The 21,055-nt window shown below is 41.8% G+C and overlaps 1 protein-coding gene across 4 annotated transcripts in view; it reads right to left on the bottom strand.

Moving 5' to 3' along the window:
• dab1a (DAB adaptor protein 1a) overlaps nucleotides 1-21,055 on the bottom strand; it is a 230,413-nt gene that overhangs the window by 131,160 nt on the left and 78,198 nt on the right. The window lies entirely within an intron of this gene.

The following is a 21,055-nucleotide window of genomic DNA, read 5'->3' as shown; positions in this document are numbered from 1 at the left end:
CATTTGCTGCAGACAGCAAAAGAAAGCAGAAATCGTCTAGGTCATATGCTGTTGCACTGTTAATGGTTTTTTAAAATTACAAGCAGACCTGCACGTAGCTTTAATAATATGAGTGCAAAAACAAAAATAAGAGAAAGATGTTTTCATAGTCCTGGACTACAGGGAGTTTCTTTGCAAGATGACCTTAAAAAAAGCACATTATCTTCTGAAAATATGTTGATCATTTCGTCAAGGTTGACCACTTAGGTCTTGAGAGATTTACCTTCAATAACAATGTGTTAGTTTGGTTTGTTTCATTCTCAAGAGTGCAAAAGACTACAACAAAAATGAATATTGTTTTCTAGATTGAAATGATCCACGACATTTTTATACTGCATGTAAGCAAATCAACAAAAATAAATTCCCACATGAGCAGAGAAAAAGGAAAATACATTTCACAGACACACACGGCCACAGACACACACATAAATATACATGCAATATTCATGCATTCATCCACAGACGCATTGTCTTGCCATGTTCACAAATCCTCTGACACAACAGAGGGAAGGCATACATTATATGTGCTTGGATACACACACACACACACACACACGCACACACACACATTCTACCTTTCTCTACCACTTCTTCTTCGGTTTGACAGATATGGCCCAAGATGCATAACATTTTCTGACATGTCTGAAAGCAGCTATGGGAGCCATGATAATACATATGTGAGTAGCTTTACACACTATGCCCTTTAAAAAAACACACACATCAGACAAAATTACAACGTCACAGTGTTCCTTCATCGACGACACAGATTTTTAAGTATTCTACACATCTACCGGATTGCCATGAAGCAACCTGACTGTCTTTACTTGACTTTTTCCAGATCATTTCAACTTTGCGAGCAGCACTGAGCAGCCTCATCTGTCAACACATCATAACTGAGCCAATTACAAACTCTGAGCTCAGGCTCAGGTGGCAAAGAGTTCAGTGCGCTTTGTGTGTGTGTGTGTGTGTGTGTGTTGTGAGCTGAAGGAGGGGAGAGATGATCTATTCACAGCGTGGATCTGCTGTCCAGGTCTGTTCTCCCCAAACACCCCCCTGGTTTCATCCTCACAGAGCACAGGCTACCGGCAATTAGTGAGAAAGTACACAAAACCCAAAGTCAACATCACACAGTACATCATACGGTACAAGTATAAGGAGACGCAAAGAGGGAGGTTTGTGAGAGGAAAGTTGCCTTGAAGGAGAAGGTGCACCTTTTGAAAAGTGTGCGGAGCCAGCTTGAGCTTGGGATAACAAAGATCGAGGAAAGGCAGGCTCACAGCAAACCAGCTAACCAAAGTGACTCCCTGGCTGAGATGACTTTGAACAAGGGAGCTGCAGAGCACAGAGGATGAGCGCGAGGACACAAGTGAAAAACCAGAGGCAATTCAGGAGCTGGCTCAGTCTGAGGAAGAGTGCAGCAGTGAGGTGGAGCTGCCTCAGTCTGAGGGAGGTTGTAGCAGTGAGGTGGAGCTGCCTCAGTCTGAGGGAGGTTGTAGCAGTGAGGTGGAGCTGCCTCAGTCTGAGGGAGGTTGTAGCAGTGAGGTGGAGCTGCCTCAGTCTGAGGGAGGTTGTAGCAGTGAGGTGGAGCTGCCTCCGACTGGATAAGAGTGTCACAGTCAGGTGGAGCTGCCACAGACTGGAGGAGTGCAGCAGTGAGGGGGAGCTGCTTCAGGCTGAAGACAAGTGCAGCAATGAGGGGGAGCCGCTTCAGGCTGAAGACAAGTGCAGCAATGAGGGGGAGCTGCCTCAGTGAGGGTGGAGCTGCCTCAGTCTGAGGGAGGTTGCAGCAGTGAGGTGGAACAGTTGGTAATACTGAAGAATGCGAAGGTGGAGCACGAGATAGAGGAGAGTGAACACAAATCTTCAAACAAGAAAGCAAAGAACAATAAGCAGCTGCATCAGAAGAAGAAGAGAAGAAGGCCTCACAGTTTCTTACCTCACCCAGTTCTCCCTTCCCCCTTCCTACCCTTTATCCACTGCCCAGTCTTACCCCTTTCTTTCCCACCCCTTACCCTTCACCTGCTCCCCGAAACAAACCGATCAACATTTAATTTTGAATAATTTTGTGCATGACTCATTTTGGTGATGAAACGAATCTTACTGCTCTCAAAGATCTCTGGGTCGTCATGGTTCACATTTAAAATTAATTTAGACTACCTGATTAGAACAGCTCCTTCTTTAATGGTCACACTCTTAAATGTGATTAATCAAAGCTTAATTTACAAAAAGAAGAATTGAAATGTCCAATATGTAACTTCGGCTACTAGGAGCCTCTCATTCCAAACAATAACCAAAGACCTAGTTTGATGACATTGTGAAGCAACTTGGAATCATGGGAGTTGTTGTCTACCTGACATGACTCAGGTGTAAGGCATGTTCACTGATGAGGTAATATGGTGTTTTATTCACGTTACGATGCAAATGGCAATGAATAATGTCCTGTATTACAAGTGACCAAGACAAACAGTGGAGGAGGAAGGACAATGATCAATTAATCAAGAGATTGATCAGCTCAGGATCAATAAAATGTTTTGTTTTGCCAGTTGAAGAGACCAGTGAAAACAAGGTAAAGAGCAGCTGAGAGCAGAGCAGACAGGAATCTGAACCCGACACGCTCTCAGTCAAGTCTTCTGTTTATAACAAGTATAGGTGATTAACATATCACTGTATCTGCAGTGTCATGTTCCTCCTTGAGTGACAACCACACACATACACGCACCAGCACACATGCCTATACACACCTACACACACACTAACACAAAGACAGAAGTGACTCATGACTCGGTTCAGGTGATGTGAGATTGGCTGGGATAATCCCAGTGCCTTGTGTATTCTAGAGGGGCTCACACAGATGTAGCAACATACAACATAACATATCCCCTGATAGTGCTCACATAGGGTTACTAAAAATATACACACTGAAAAATGCACAACACTGTAGAGAGTTGTGAGGTAGTGTGGTACTGTCCCTAGAGTCAGCTAGGATAGAAGAGCATCAATACACTTTGGTTTGTCAGAATGATCCTCTTCAAACAGACACAAAGTATAACACAACACACACAACACACACAACCTCTCTCACTGTCTCCCTCTCCAAGGACATGTAACTGAATCCACCCACTATGAGGTTTGGATGTTACAAAACATGCTGTAGCCTTGAAGCTCAGCGCTGCATCCTAATAACCAGCTAATTCAAGAGGGTCAGGCTAAAAACAGACCAAGTTTCAGGGCAAAACTTTGATGCTTAGTGAGGCTGACTTAGATGCTAATATTGCTGCTCGACGCCTGGGAGAGAGAGGAGAGAGGAACAGCTAATGAACAGCTACTCAAACTAAGATAGATTCTTCTGTCCCTCACACTAACTGATAATGCATACGTTGTAATTTATGTAATATTTTATAGCGTTCAAGCACAGCAGAATCATTAACCGCACCATTACACCTAAAGATAACATGGACAGTTTGGTTCATACACCAGCCGTTTGCCATCTGTCTCATCAAGCTGTGTGTGTGTGTGTGTGAACACACAAATGTATCTGCACATTTCTTTCAGTGTTTGTGCACATGCGAGAGTTGTTTGGATTTTTTGTTTCATTGCTTAGTAAGATGTTTTACTAATGCCACTTTTTCATTAAAAAATGCATATTATTGCAAATGCTCTTTTCTGAACAACACAGTGACATCAAAAATAATCTTCATTCATAACAAAACAAATGAAAATGCAAATCACATGATCATTCACATACAGCGTTAACATGTGTGTATTATCTACTCTATAGGTGGTTAGTTGAAAAGGGATTTCTTTGCTTGCACTGGTCGAGGAGGAGGAACTGTAACTCGAGGTACGTTTTAGCAAACTAGTAAGTTGTTATCCATGTTGCATTCACTGCTGGTTGTTGAGTCATGATGTCTGACAAGCCCCAATCAGGAAGTGAGTGTGGGTGACAATGACATAGTTTCCAAGTCTCCATTTCCAACCATCCAGACTAAAACCCAGTCCTGGTGTTTTCCAATTAACGGGCCCAGCAGCATTTCAAAAAAATAGTGTGGAAACCAAGAGTAGTGTGGAAACCAAGTGTAAATGAAGCAAAAGTGAAGCATTTAAAACAAGAATGTATTAGTGTGGCTGAAGGTTAAAAGCCAGTTGATTTTGGGGTCACTGGTTAAGAGTTAGAGTAACCCAGGTAATTATGCTCAAACATGCCAGTACACAAAATACCGTTAAAATAAAATGAATCACAGGACATATACAAGAGGTTGCACTCTCTATCCTCTCTGCTCATTGTCCTCCCTCCTCCTCTCACCTCATCAGTGATGGACACTCTCCGTTCTCAACTGCTCTATTGAGCCGTAAGTTGATGAGGCACTACTCACAGCCAGTGCACAATGAAAGACACACAAAACCATACAATGTAGCAGGGAAACAGCTCTGGTAATAGCTTGGGGGGGCAGGGGCAGCCACCACACACACACAAGTGCACAAACACGCTCGACTTCTATTCATAAGGATGCAAGGGCAATTAGATAGCTGTCTGTGTCGATGAGAGCGCCGAAGTACAAATTGTGGTGCAAGTGAGGAGATGAGATGTGTCTATAAACCAGTGACGAGAAGAAGGATAGAGTGGAGAGGAGGGGGGGGAGGAGAGGAGAATATTGTGAAGGAGGTAGTGAAACTGGGAGAGCAGAGATTTAAAAGAAAATAGAAGGTGATGCGATAGAGTTTCCCTGTTGCTCAGTAAATTTCTCTATGCGGAGCTTTCACAATCTCACACAAAAGACATTCTATTGACCTTTGTGGTTCCTATAGCAACACAGAGCACAGGCCAGCAGTCATTTTATGAAACACAAAAAATACTTTCACTCAACAAATGAAAGATTTCATGAAAACACAAGTCACATTTGCAGCAATTCATCATCCTGTCTGTCCCCATGTCCCTGTCATTCTACATTACTGTTGTCATATCTTATAGTTATGGTTTTGGTAACTTATTACAAATGTAAACAAAACAGTATCATATACATGGGAGGACTCATGCTGTAAGAAGATGTGAAAATGGATTTAGTATTTTTCCAAGCTTTAAAGGTAGGGGTAGCTATGTTGTATCTGAAACAAATTTTGACTTATTTATTGAAATCCTCTGCACGTCCCCATACGCCAGTGTCTGTGGCCCTCGCAGGACTACAGTAACCACAATCATTTATTAACAGGTACCTGACAAGTCGGGTATCAGTGTCCAATGAATTTTCTTCCCAATTTGAATACTAATTGATCAACAGACCACTGAATAAAAGCGACTATCAATTGCTAGCAGACTTATCGTATGAATCCTTTCATCACATGTGAGGTAAGGTGAACAAAATTAAACCAGTTTGACTGACATAAAAAGACTTTGATGAATTAAATTGGTGAGTTAAATCAAGATAGCTGTCCCTTCTGGCAGATTACTGGATATTATGATTTCAACATCAAGTCTAGTTACATATAAATTGTATCCCAAACAATAAATCAGTCTGCCAATATTGGTCTATGACATACATCAGATATCCCAGCATATATGATGTCCAATGCAGTGATATTTTTTTGTTTTATTACATAATGCAGAAAAAAATGCTATTTTGATTCGGTGAAAACAATCTCAACTAAAGACAATTGTACCAAATTTTGTTTCTTTTCATCTGTAAAGGGTGGACAAATGGAAATTAACTCATAGCTAAATTTGCTACAAAGCATCTTTTTGGTTGGAAAAGCATCAGAGGACGATTCTAATACGAACGTTTATTTGGTTAACTTTGTGTCTGGGCCTCATTTTGATACCATGTCCTTTTTAAACTGCTGCTTTGGACTTCAAACATTGTTTTGGTTAAGTTAATGAGATGCAATAAAGTAAAGCTGCTTAGTCCACAGTATGACTCTCACTATCAAATGGAAGAGAAGAGGAGGAAAAGACTTTATTATAATTGGTTCATTAGAATTGGCTGGGGTTGTTGGATCTTTTGCACACAGCAAATAATCCATTTGGGCAAGCGTGTGCATACACAAGCACATGCATGAACACACTAGAGCGTTAGTGTGCATGCATGTACTGTGCAGACAGACACATCATACAGGCACACACCAGCACTTCAAACAGGCTTGGATTATACAGCCCAGTCTCTTGTGATGAGAAAAGACATATTTATCCAATGTGTAACATTAACTCTACTCCGTGAATACACACACGAACTTTTATACATCTATCTGCTTCCTCCCTACATTATCTCTGATGCATATTAGTGATTGAAATCAGTTTAAATCTGTGCAGCAGGTGGAGTGAATTTGCGTCTGATATTCATTATAAAGACATTTAAATACGGTCTGCACTGCGAAGCGGGGCGAAGCTTTTTGCATCACAGTCAAAGAGGAGCTGGATTCAGCTGTTCCCTCTCACATGCACTCTGGGGGTTATTGTTGACATCCTCCTGTGAATTAATTCAATTTGGAAGACAGCGTTAGCGTTGATGAAACTGGGTTAGCATCGACATTAGCATTCAGCAGAGAACAAACGTCATGATTACCAAAGCACATTTAGATATAAAAGAGTGGCGCTAACCTTATTCAGCAACACTACAGCAGCTAACCTTATTCAAAATGAAACTCGCATCTTATAAGAGTCTTTATTCAGCCATGCAGAGGAGCTAATTGTACTCTGGGGCTTTTTAGATGAGAATGTTATGACAAGGTGGGTTTTTTTCAGTGAGATCAGTTTTCCATTTCCAAAGTCTCATACAGAGCTTCAACACTTCCTCAATCTGCACCTGTTTGTTTCAGATGGAAAGAAAGAAAAGAGATAGACGATACAACAAACATAAGAGAATGTAATAACCCTCAAGTGCCGTAAGCATTTTATGACCTCGCTATATTAAATTTCAACCACTTCACACATAATTTTCCCTGATTTTGCATCCCTTCTTTTTCATACCCCTTATCTTTTCATTCTCTTTCACTCTGTTCCTCCCCACTCCAGTTTTATCTTTTTTACACTTATGATTTGGCATCATACCAAAATGATTGCTTTTCCAACTCAACTCAAGCAGCCACTCTAACCCCCCCCCCGCTCTTTTACTCTAACATTCATCCTTACAAACCTGCACATGCTGTCCACAGCCATTTGTGCGGTGTCACACAAAAAGTTAGATACAAGCAGACACAAAGCCTTCACATGACACTGTACATCTACACAAAGAAGCAAATCAAATTAATCCAAAGACATTTTCATCAGAACGTTCTTGTTCTCCTCTGAGATGCAGTGTTACCACTTGTTCATTTATTTTTCTTCCACCAAACCCCAACTGAAAACCTGAAGGGGTTTCTGTTTCCTGTCTTCACTAATTAAAACATCTTGCTACTATACAAATATAGAAAAATGTCCAGCATATTTACACTAAATGTGGTCAGACTGACTAAAACAATGGACACAAAGGCTGATTGACATCTCTTTGCAACAGTGTTTCTAGGCAAAGAGCCCATCTCCATCCCTCTGCCTGGCACTGTATAGACACACCCATCTCTTAGATACTCTATAATTGAATATACCAGCCCTGTGATTGGATTACAAGCCTGATATCCATGTCCGAGCTACGAGAGTTATGTCCATTCATCGACCCCACACACACACACACAGACACACACACACAATCCCAAGCTGTAGTCTATAATAGATGCAGGAATTTCTATCTTATGAAGTTCATGATGTGAATAATTACCTGCGACATCACAGAAACAGTTTGACAGCATGAAAACTGCTCAGATTGCTGGAATCGAAAGAATTTTTGCAGAAATTGTGTCCAGCAGTAAGAACCGCTTTGTGTACGACAGTCTCAGTCTCTCTCTCTCTTGTTCTCAACAATCACGATCTCAGTCCTGACATGATGATTAGAGGCAACTGTATGTAAACAAGTGACTGGTCTCTGACCCACTTATGTCTGCTGAATTAGCTCCTTATACATAAACACAAACAGTTTATTGGAACAGCACAGAGTAAACAAGGCACATACCAGTTGGTGATAGGAAACAATTACTATTTGGATACAGCACATTACAGTCACATCTTTCACTGCCTCTCCTCCATTGCTCAGAACACAGTTCCTGACAATCATCCTCACTCCCACTGCTAAACAGGAGCAAAGTGGCAGCCATTTGTATTTCAATTCATATGAGTAGAAGCCTGTATACTTGTGTTAAAATGGCACATAGAGAGAGTCTGCCAGTCAACTTGTGATCAAAGCTGTGTGTGTGTGTGATACAATAAGGAGGAGCTGAGTCACTGTACACTCAGTAGCCATGTTGATGGCCGCGTAGAATGCATCCTATGAAGAAGCGGCCTTCATAGACCACATAGACTGAATCCAATATCAGGGAGTCTAGTCTATTGAGGATTTCTTAATTGCGTCAAAAGCTTGTCCCGCCCTTACCATTGCATTGTTTGCTACTGAGCCACTGCTCTTACTGCAGACAGAGCTAGCTCATTAACTTCTTGTCATTAACTCATTTACCAGTGTGCAATTAACCTGGGATAGGTTGGCCCAGGAAGGATCCATTCGTTGCATCCCTCATTGCTCACGAATGGAAGACACATTCCATGGCTTCACCAAATGCAGCCTCCAAAGAATATGGCTCCTGGACTGAGCTATTACCTAATAGTTTAAATCACAGTGAATGTGCAAAATATATCAACTCCCTAAACAGCACCAATGACACTTCTTATTGTTAACTCATAGACAGTGCATGTATCGGTCATTACAAATACATTACAGTAGGAAGGACAGTTTTGTCACAAACAGCCTCATACAAACTACACTTTTCAATAACTTGTTGCTGTCGTTAGCATTTAGCCCAAAACACTGATGTGCCCAAAAGAACCTAACATGGCTGAAGATCCTTGGTCTTGTTTCACTTCTGCAGGATTTCACCCTTTGCATCACTGAAATAATGATGCTAGACACTGAGTTATATAAAATATTCTTAATAACATGCTGGATCCCAATCTAATTTCAACCATCATGTGCTACTTTATGACCTTAGTCTCTTTTTTGTCTGTTGTACTGGAGAAGTTGTCACTTCAACAGTTACTCTATAATTTATATCCCAGTGCATATTTTTTGTCACCTTGGATGTTTATACACACGTAAAAACATAAAATAAACATGAAACCACTATTCCTTGCCGTCCAGATATTGAAACATGAAGTCTGTGTTCAGGAAGGAAGGTAGTCATTTGTAACACTGACGAGAGAGGGTCTCATGGGCTTTCACAACATGAATTATTCAGATTCCCACACTACAGGGTTAACTCGGTCACTTCAAATATACACACACACAAAAACGCGCATTCAAGTTGGGTACACTACGGCCATGAAGGACATGCATATTCATAGGCACATACTCCATAAAGTACATGTATAAAATAATGCAAACACACACACACACACCCTCCAATCCTTTCCGACAGAAGATGACATCAAACCTTTACCTTCCTCTGCTTCCTGACTTTCTCTTGCAGCTAGTACTAAGTCAATATTTTCTTGGAAGGAGGGCTGTGTTGACCTTTCACCTCGACCACGGTGAGGTCAGCTGCTTTCACCACGGACACCCAGTGACTCAGGACTTTTTCTGTTTGTTGCTTGGTAACAGAGCACAGTGGCCTAAAAACACCATCTAAATCCAGACATCACTTACTCATCCTCTCTCCTCGTCTGCCCTGCTCAGACTGGCTCAGCTTTTTATCACTTCATCTTCCACAGTGATTAAATGATGGGCACGGAGAGTGAGATGTAGAAGAGACAGAAAGTAAAAAGTGGATTCTACACTAATTACTAAGGGCCATTACAAGGAGAGGACACAGCAACAAGTTTGTTGTAAATTGCATTTTTCTTTCTCTCTCCTGGTCATTCCACTTTTAGAAATCCTGACATCCTTGCCTCTGCTGCCATCGGCTTCGTTTTGTTTCATCACATTAGCTCATTATCCCTGCTGAGATACATGAGAGGAAAGAAATGAAAAGAGAGAAGCGTGCCCCACTGAGAGAAGGTGAGGAAGTAAAAAGCAGTAAAAAAGACGCAACACGGAACCAATAACCCTCCTCATCTTCTTCTTCTCTGCAATCTTTCTCTCCCTTACTTCTCTGTGCTGACTGGAAGAGACAGTTGAATAGTGTGTAAGACAAGACTGTTTCTTTATTGTCCCTCTGCAGGACATACATATTCATTTAAGATCCCAGTGTGAGAGTGTTTGAATGCATATGTGTGCACATATACATGTGTATGTACATGTGCACACACTGCAGCAACTAGCTGAGTACCAGGATGCATAATCTGCATTCATCAACTCAGTTTAAGATCATAATGAGTTGATATCAACATGCAAATTGGGCTTGTGACAAACACCAAACAGGCATATAAAAGAGGCTGGGGACTATCCTATCTCTCTCACTCAAACACACACACACCATAAATTGTAGGGCACAGGATGTTCTTCTGCACATTCATGTGTGTCTCTTTTGTGAGAAAGTGTGTGCTCATGTGTATTATCAGTATATCCCTGAGTACAGAGATGTGCTGCGACTCTCACTGTGCTGTGGGACACTATGTGATAATAGTTGTAACATCACATTCTCCTTCATTCCAAACTTCCAGTGCTGTATCTGATACTTCCTATCTGTAGGGAACAGCATTAATCCCAGCAGCTCCTATTCTACAACACAGGTTTCCACAATCCACCCACAATGACAAGGTGGCAGCGGTTAATATGGGACAGAAAACGCAGACGATATAAGAATGAAAGATATATTGACATATTACTTTGAAGGTTGGCTGCTGGATTTTCTTGTTCAATTTTCATCGTACAAGTTGAATAAAGGAACTAGTTGGCTGTGTGTTGTGCTGAATTGCATTGTATGTCTTCATTCAATGCGACAACAGAGCAGGCAAACATTTAAGCATTTAGACAGCATCAAATATCACATGATAAGATAACAACCATCAAGATTAATTTGCATATGTGCATGAAAGACAATGCAATTAGGCTCCACCCTCCTAAAGTGGTATTTTTCAACATGAAGCAACTGGACTACATGTAAATGAGAAGATCTAGTCACTAAGAAGTGGTAGAATACAAGGCGATGATTACATGCAGAGAATGATGAGGGAGAAAGCCATGTGTGCATCTGTAAATACATCTGATTAGACAGTTATACTGAGCGGAGATTAGAACTGGGGGAGGTAAAACAAACAGTCTGAGAAGACAACACATTTTCTCTGCCAAAAAATCAAGAATTCCTCTCAGTGAAAGCTTCAAGAGTCCAAGTAATCCAGAAGAAACTGTAAGTATATAAGAGAGAGAGGGAGAGGGAGAGAGGGAGAGAGAGAGAGAGAGAGGAAGCATATATATTTTGTGAGGAGTGAGACTGTATTGTGAAAGACTGCTCTTGGGGATGTGTATGTTGTTGTTCAAAGAAAGAGGGTTTGCATAAACATGCAAATTACAACTCATACATACACATGCGGTCACACAACTGACAAAATGAACAAGCAAAAAGGCCCAGGGGCTACAGGGGCTACGATTGGCTAGATGAGATATGGACTGGAGGCAAACCGCCTAGAGCAGTGCCACTTTAGCATCCCGATAGCGCCAAGAAAAAAAGGTTCAATTTGATTTGGGACATACAAGTACATTGGCTCACCGGTACAGAGTGAGAGAGAGTCTTTCAGATTGACAGGTTGCATTGTGGGAGGGCTGTGGTGAATTTGCATGTGCTGTCACGGTGATTTCACACAACTTAACCTGTATTCCTCCCTCTCTAATGGTGCAGAGCTGAGAGAGAGGGGGGCTGATGAGATGGAACACTTGTAAATGTCTCCTGTTTGAGGAGCAACAATCTCCAGGGAATCCTCTCTTCTCTCTGTGTGTGCATGTGTGTGCATGTGTGTGCATGTGTGTGTATGTGTGTGCGTACGCCTGTGCTGTGCACTAAGGCACCAAAAGCTTGCAGGAGCACTTTCATCTACTCTGTTCATTTCAGAGAGGTGGCAATTATAATTTTAGTGGAGGTGACAACATTTTGCAATTATTCAGCGAGTGTCTGAACTGAAGTAAGAGGGATTCTTAAAAGCAGTAGTCGGCCCCGGGACACTGATGAGCTTGTCATGTCAGGTGGGCATGAGCACTGGTGGATGCTGGGAGGAATGAGGGAGGGAAGACGCAACAGCAAGACGAGAGAGTCAGGAAGACGAAGACAGTGTTGTTTGTTGTTGGCACAGTTCAGTGTTAGCGTGATAAAATACAAGAAGGGCTGAAAATAGATTCAGAGTCAGAGAGGAGGAATTTCTTAATGCACAAACTGATTTCTTTTTTTAAGTGCTCATTTATTCAGTTTCCCAAAGTCAAGTCTTTGCCTCTTATTAAAATGTTTGACCCCTTAACCTTATTACAGTTTATCTTGAGGGTAAGACTTGCCAGACAGCATAAGTAGCATCTATTTGCTCTGACTCATCCTGCAGACTGCTTTCATAATGTGAGAGTTTTGTTAGAAGCGGCTCCTTCTGTATTTTCAAAAACAGCAGATATATTAGCAGTTTTTAAATGACTAAAGTGATGAGCACAAAACATAACATAACACATAAAGACTTAAACTATTCTTATTACACTCAAATGCTCTAAACTGACCACAGGTGTGAATGTGAGTGTGAATGGTTGTCTGGCTGTTGGCCATGTCATATGCTGGCGACGTGTCCAGGGTGTGCCCAGCTTCTTGCCCAGTGCATGGTGTGTACAGCTATAACCAAGTGACTCTTCAGAACATTAAAGATCTTTTTAATACCACTCGAAATTTAATTTAAGCCCAAGTATTGGTGGAAAAAAAGTAAAAAAGTATTTATTCCATGTGAACACATTTATGTCCGTTAGACTCCACCACCTTGATCCCCATTGTCTCAAGTGTGAAAGACTTTTGACACACGGTACAGTCTGCTTCATATGCACTACCAAACCGGCTTTAAGATATTAGTTTGAAGGCATAACCTAAGCTTGAGACAGACTAAAGACGCAGCAATACCAGAACTAATAATTCTTCTTCTTCAATCTGGTCGAGATATTTTCACAGTGAGTTTTGGTAGTGACCTGCCTAAAAATATAAAGACTTTTTAGGGCCTTTGATTTGTAAAATTGAATTTGACACGCGATAAGGGTTAGGGTGGATGGATGTACACTCAATTGGACTTAAGTGGTTTCAATGGACAGTACCCGTGGAATCAAGTGCCTTGTCATAACCACATCAGACTCCCTTGCTTTGCGTCGCTAACTATCATTGGCTGACTCAGACACAAACAGAAACACTCAGCGCTAACGTCCTTCTTAACGCAGCCCTTCCCTTCATCCTTTCTATAATAACATGCATAAACAAATTCAAAGTGAACTCAAGTCCCTCCCTGAGCACTGTCCACCATATGGCCTGAGGAAGAAAAAAAAAGTTTTAACATTCAATTTCCATTCCAGCACATTCATTAGTATTCATGAATATGCAAATCCAACTGTCCCAGTTGCCATAATGATGCAGGCTCCCACTAGGAGGTGTCAGCTTTGTCAGGGGAGAAAAAAGACAACACCCTTCCGGTTGCCAGGGCCATCCATGTGTGTGTGCGTGTGTATGTGAACCTCAAACAGATGCTCCTGTATATTTATGACCCATTTGACTGCTGTCTCAGAGCGCTGGGAATAAAACCAGTCCCATAGCATCATCCATACACAATCACATGCACACTTATGTCCACTGTCTCACACACACCGACGGGATACCAGGGCTTTGAAGGACTTGTGAACAACATTAACAGATCAGATAAAGCTATAAGGTAAAACGCAAAGTAACTACAAATCTCTCCTGAGAATGTACAGAGTAGTGAATGAGATGAAAAGGTGCGACAGTATCAAAGGCAGGATGATCTACAATATAGCCCACAGTAGTGTGCACTGTACTGTGGAGGGAACAGGAAAGAGACATGGGGACACACATGCAGGCGCGCGCACACACACACAGTCAATACATATGCAAAGTTTCTCTTAAGGAAATGGCTGTGTCAGCAGCTCCAGCGGCTCACTGCAAAATGAAGGGTAATCTTTAGGTAGAGACTGCTTAGGGCGCGGAAATACGCACACACCCTCGCCCACTACCAAGGAGTGCGAGGGTACAAAGAGAGCAGCTGCTAAATGCGGTATAGAGAGACAATAAGAGTGTTCTGCTGAGGAGGATTTATTGAATATCGTGTGTGGATATTGACAGAAGGAGGACATGACATCATCACTGCAAAATGAAGGGTAATCTTTAGGTAGAGACTGCTTAGGGCGCGGAAATACGCACACACCCTCGCCCACTACCAAGGAGTGCGAGGGTACAAAGAGAGCAGCTGCTAAATGCTTCAGCGCAGTAGAAAGGGACTCACAGTGGACACTCACTTGACGGGCTTTCTTGCAGAGTCAACACACCATAGAGTCTATTCATGCTTGCACAGGACACTGAAATAAAGAGGCCAATGTATCCATGATGCAGACGGGGAATGAGTCGGAGCAGGGGGAGGAGGAGGGGGGTGGATGGGCTATGACAGAGCTTGGATCTTTGTTGTGACAATGCACTGTGGAGAAAACTGAAATTGGCATAATCACATGGGAAAAGGGGGGATTTGCTACAGGGAGGAAGCAATATGTTGGACATAAATCACCACAGTGAGCACAAGTTTGCAAAAGTTTCACACGACACACCAGCAATCGACAAATGTGACTGGTGATTTGCGATTCTCGTGTGTGTGGCCTTTGGGACACGTTCCTGTGTTTCTCCTCCTCCACAGGAGCATCATTAAATGAACATGGCAGATGTACAGAATTTACTGGCAATTTAACAGCCATTTAACAGGCAGTTGTAATTGTTTTGTGTATATTGCCAACCTTAGAAAAGAGAAAATAAATAATGTTTATACACTGTTTCCCAAATATCATTGACTGTGCTTACACGGACACCAATATTGAGACTGTTGATCTTATTTTGAAAAAGACATTATTTTGATTATGATGTTTACATGAGTTGCTAATAGAATATTCCATTTATATTACTGTTAATATGTTTTAGAGCATAGTCTAAATATGAACCACATCATTACGTCCACTTTGCCATTATGTACGGCTTTATTAGCTAGTTTAAAAACCACAACCTGGATTAACTAAATGTACTGTATACCATCTTTGGGTGTTTTCTTTTAATTCCGGAATATTGGTGTTCAGGTAAACATTCTTTGGGAATTTATCCCACCTACGATGTCCCAGACAACTTCCCTTCAAACGTCTGTGTGGAAATAAAGTTGAGAGAGCAGGCTGTCACCAACGTGTGTGTCTGTGAAAAACACACAAAGATATAGGCATCTTATTTTGTAAGAAAGAGATTAATCTGATATGAGATAGTCATAAGTGTTGCTCTTATCATTTTATGTTTTGAAAGTCTGCATTTTACAATATTCCTCAGCCTCTCGCTATGAATGAGGACTTAATCTGATCATTTTAGTATCTCCAATGCTGCTCCTGAAAAAAGAGCGATCTAAAGTGTTTTCTGAGGAGACAGTGAGTGCCTGCGAGGCAGGAGATGTGACACAGGGGATATGACATGGCTGTGGTTAGGTGCACCATAACCATGTTACTGCTACAATAGTGGATATATGGAGACGGATGACGATGGCTTCTGTAACTCTGTTTGCTGCTGTGCAGTCGAGTCTTCATGGATGACACCCTGCACTGCAGAGGGACTGTAAAGGAACATCAATCCAGCTGCACACAGAGGAATACAATATATAAACTATATCCACTGTAAAAATGTCATGAGTTAAATAAACATGTATGAATCTAATTCAAACCATCTAATTTTCCAAATAGAGGAGAATATATTGCAGAGCAGCTTGATATGTGAACATGATATATTGAGAAATGGCAGTGACAATGACAGAACCAGCTATAAAACAGTTAAATAGAGCAAATATATATATCTGTGTTACACAATTCTAATGTGTTTAGTGATCCGATTTTAAAACATTTTTGTAAGCATCAAAGAATTTAAATCCATATCATTAATATCTATAAAATAACCTGCATCTATGTGTTTAACATTTTTAATAAATACATTTTTTTCAGTTACTGCTCCCACAACAATACTCTTAGTTAGATAGTTAAAACATATGTTTTTAATGCTTTGATGTATCAAAATTCATCATTCAGCCTGGTTATGCTGGAGTGTATTGAGGTATAGAGAGACAATAAGAGTGTTCTGCTGAGGAGGATTTATTGAATATCGTGTGTGGATATTGACAGAAGGAGGACATGACATTGACTTGCATGCATTTTATGGAGAGTAACTGGAACCTTAACCCCTAACCTCAGACTAAAGATAACCTTCCCTAACAAAATGAAAATGTAATTGAGGATGGAAGACTACTCTACATAAGATGATTGTGCAAAGAGATTTGGATCCCTACAACATGAGTAATGCCTGGACCACCCACACACACCCACACCCACACGCACACGTATCCATACAGAGCACGTACTACACCAATAGACCTGAAATTGTATATCATTACTGAGTGAATGACAATCAATACCTAATTAACATGCTGAAACTATGACCAATGGAGCAGATACATGATGCACACACTTGTCATGTGACCCTCTCTTCCATCTAACTACTGTATGAGGATTTGCAGGCTGCAAGTCAGTAGGTGTTGGACCATATGTGGAGGTCTGGTGTTCCTCAGTGCAGAGCACAAGTAGAATAACACATCTCTTCTTTGTGATAGCTTGACGGGTGTTACCGGTTAATTATTCCCCCAGCTCCTTCCTGCAGTGTCACACTATAGTTTCCCCCACTCAAACAGCTGCTCTGCTAATTACCTCTGGTGGCATTTACTGTAGTCGCTCTCTCTCACTCTGTCTGTCTCAATTACCCATTCTCTTTCTCCCTCTCTTCCTCTCCATATTGCCACCGTTAGGACAGACACCAAGCTGAGACTGAGGACCATCTAATCATTCTGTCTCATAGAGGAGTCGTGTTCTTCTGCCAGTGTGTGATAGTAAAAGCGAAGCATGCATGCAGAGGGACTCAGTGTGACAGAGGCTCATAAAACAAACACTCTATAGAAATACATTTTAATGATTAATTATCTTGGCTAAGACAGGATGGACTTTGTGTGTCTGTCACCGCGTGTGCCATATTTGTGTGAGCACACTGTGGGGGCAACCTAAGGCACCAAGATTAGCGAGCGCCTGTCTGTCATTTAAATGCGCGCACACATATCACCTGGCTGTGATGCACACAAACTCACAAATATGCCCGTACCTACACACAAGGGAGCGAGCAGAGATGCATGCAGGTTAATTGACTTCTCTTATTGCAGTGAGGTATTCTGATGGAGTCAGCACAATCAGGGAAGAAAGCAGTGGGTGAGGAGATACTAGAAGGATGCCTCTGTCTCCTACTGTCTCCCTCTCTGAGATGGGTTGAGTCAGAGGGATTAATTGACAGGACAAGGCCTCTGCAGCTGTGGTGTGAATATTATAATGAAGTGTACAGGAGAGAGGATTACATTATCCTAACTCTCCCATTTGTCTAATCCAGGTTCATGTATTTGCATAACACACCTGAGAACTGCATGCGTCCCACCAGCACAACACTGATATGGATACGACAAGCGGTCGGTGCAGACTGTTTATACAAACATAAAAGAATTGAGAATTGCCAGTAGGGGATTTGCAGCACCGCCACTGTAGCTAAAATAATGCTGAATCAGAGTGTGCAGTTTACGCTCTGTTATACTATCACTAGTGTGCTTGGGGAGTTCCAACAGATTGAAATGGAACTATAAAGAGAACAGGGCAATAAACATAAATAGTATTTGAATTATGCACCGACTATGAGATTATTGTATTATCAATTGTAAAAAATTCTATGCAGTTGTTGATACATACTGTGTATATATATACTGTGTTTTGTGTCATCATACTCTCAATAGACACGGTTATTACCCAATTTCAGACACAAACTCCAGTTCAAGTCCGAAACAACATTGTGCGGACATTCTAAAGGGGCTTTGCCTTTCACATAGAAACAATGCAGCAGGAGATTATCTGCTAAGAGGGGTTCAAAACAACATAGAAATATATGAAATATCACACACACACACACACACACACACACACACACACACACACACACACACACACACACACACACACACACTCGTAGTGAATCACCTCTGGTTTTCTCACACTGGCTCATTTGGACATTATCTGGAGTTTTTACTAAGGGACCAGCCAAAGAAGCTCAGGAGAATATCTGCAGCCTCTCACATGAACATTTGAGTTCTCCCATACAGCCCCTCTGCAGATTATCCAGAGTTTTGTGCGTGTCTTAAAGCAGCTTTTATTTTCCATGCTGGCATCTCTGCTGTAGAAGAAGTTGGTGAATTGATAAAGGACTTCAAACAACCGAAGAAATGCATGAACATTCTGTGACTGGAAGATTTGTACAGTAAGCTGGTAATTGAGCTCTATATTTTGTTGGGTTTTAAATTGTGGCCCGCCAGGCTCCCCGTCCTATAGCCATCAGAGTTATGGAGCTGGTAAAAATCCATACCTAGAGACTTATCATAAACAGTCCAGCTCTCAGCAGGAGAGTGTGTGAAAGACTCCATCGTCAGCGACAGTGATCCAGTAACAGCATCTGTACCATTCCCCTCTCTCCATTACCTTTGTTCCATCCCCCCATCCATCCATTCATCTATCCATCCATCTATCTATCCATCCATCCTAACCTCATCTCCAGCCTGTCAAACAGCAGGGCTGTACGTCAGCCCAGCATGTGGGTGTACCTCGCCTTGTGTGTGTGTTATTTGTGTATGGGCCTGTACGTCAGGGCAGCAGTTGTATGTCATGGCCGTCTCCTGCCAGCAGAATCATGTTATTGATTGGATGCATGTCCCAGTGCACTATAGCTAGCCATGACTGATCACATACTGCACAGCATGTCATGGACAGGGCCGTCATGGCACCTTTGAGGACAGACAGAGGAAGTGATGAGAAATGAGGGAAAAAGAAGCAGCAGTAGGAGATGACTGGTGAATCTGTGTCGTCATCATCAAAAAAAACCACACACTTACACACACACTTACACACACACTTACACACACACACACACACACACACACACACACACACTTTCAGTTGATGTGTTGAGGATTTGAGATATTCCCCTATAAAACCTCTTTGTTTAAATTATAGTGTCTATGCTGGAAAATTGTTTGACAGTGCAGTCTGCAGACTATCCTAAGTGATATCGATATTTTTTGGAAGTACACACTGCTGTTTGTCAATATAATGAGCACCTGGAACTAATTTAAAATGCATTGTACTGGGGCAACAGTTTTCATTGAGGTAAATTTTGTCAGTTTCAGGTATTTCCAAAGCTATAAAACGATCTTGAGTGGCTCAATGCCACTCCACAAAGAGGGAGGAGAAGAAAGAGGGGAATGAAAAGGCAAAGGCAGTGTGTGAGGGAGTGAGAGTAAAACAGGAGGAGGCATGCTGATATGAGGTGGTGCACTCAGACGGAGGGCTGATAGGCCTGAAGGTGAACCAATCAATTATTCTCCACCGTCAATAATTCAGAGTAGACCAGGGGCTCTCTGTGTATGTGTGTATAAACCAACACACAAACATGCTCGCACACACACACTCCGGCAGCCCAGTGCCCTGATTTGATTTAAGATGACCAGTCAATGTGGATCCAAGGCTTCAGAGGGCCGAGGCTTTAAATTATTGCTTGGCTTAAAGACAGGGGGGGAGCAGTATTTTCTCCCCTCATGGCAAATCCCTCTTATTCCAGCTCTCGTGCTCTTCCATCCCACTTTTCTACTCATCTGGCTCTTGGTCTCTTCCTTCTTGACAAGTCCTGAGCCAGCAATGGACAAATACAAGCCCCTCTTGGTTTACACCTCTGATGTTTTGCACTATGCTTTCTCTCAGAATCTCTTTATCCTGATTTCCCCCTCTGCCTTTCTGTGTCTTTGTCTTTCCATGTGTGCGCACGCACCCACACACACAATCCATTTCTCTGTAATTGAAAAGATGCCCTGGCTGTTTGCCACAGTACTAAAGTGGATCAGATGGCAGAATATCCCTGAGGTAGTACATCTACAACAGAGAAAATTAAAGAGAAAATCCTCTCTCTCTCTCTCTCTCTCTCTCTATACCCCTATGTTTTTTTCGATTACACACACACACACACACACACACACACACACACACACACACAGTCAAACACTGTGAGTAAGGCTGACTGTGACATTCCTAATGTCCTGGCTCTCTTTCTCTGCTCCAGCCCTCTATTACAATATGAATGGGCCTGTTAAAGTAGAATTGGACCATTTGTCTTGTGCGAGTTTCTTCCTCCCAACACAAGGACTAGAAGATGACTCCTGAGCTATTCAATAATAGGCAAAAGTCTAAGGTCTCTGAGATTAAGGATTATGTTTCTCCTTGGCTGAGATGACAGACAAAAGCACTGACACAACATTTCATCTGTAATACCCGCGAACAACAGCAAACAGTGAACAATCAGTTAACCACTAAAATTAACAACGGAAACTCGTTGACATTATTTCAGACTGCAAGTCCCACAAGTAAAAGGGCAAATTGTACTGTAGGCAATACTTCAGTTTCGAGGAGTGGCACTAGTGTTGCCAATTTCAACACTAACAATAGGCCATACAAGCATGATAGCAATCATTTAATGTACTGGTATCTGATGAGGGCTCTGTATCGGCCAATGCAAAGTCCAGGTATCAGAATCAGTATTGTTCACGGAAAAATGGTATTGTATCCATTTATCCATCGATTCATCCATATGGACATACAACATGGACAGATCACCAGCATATCACAGGGCCAACATACAGAAA

The sequence above is a fragment of the Paralichthys olivaceus genome, chromosome 3 (genome assembly GCF_024713975.1).
Source record: "Paralichthys olivaceus isolate ysfri-2021 chromosome 3, ASM2471397v2, whole genome shotgun sequence".
Classification (NCBI taxonomy): domain Eukaryota; kingdom Metazoa; phylum Chordata; class Actinopteri; order Pleuronectiformes; family Paralichthyidae; genus Paralichthys; species Paralichthys olivaceus.
This window is presented reverse-complemented; position numbering and strand designations above follow the sequence as displayed.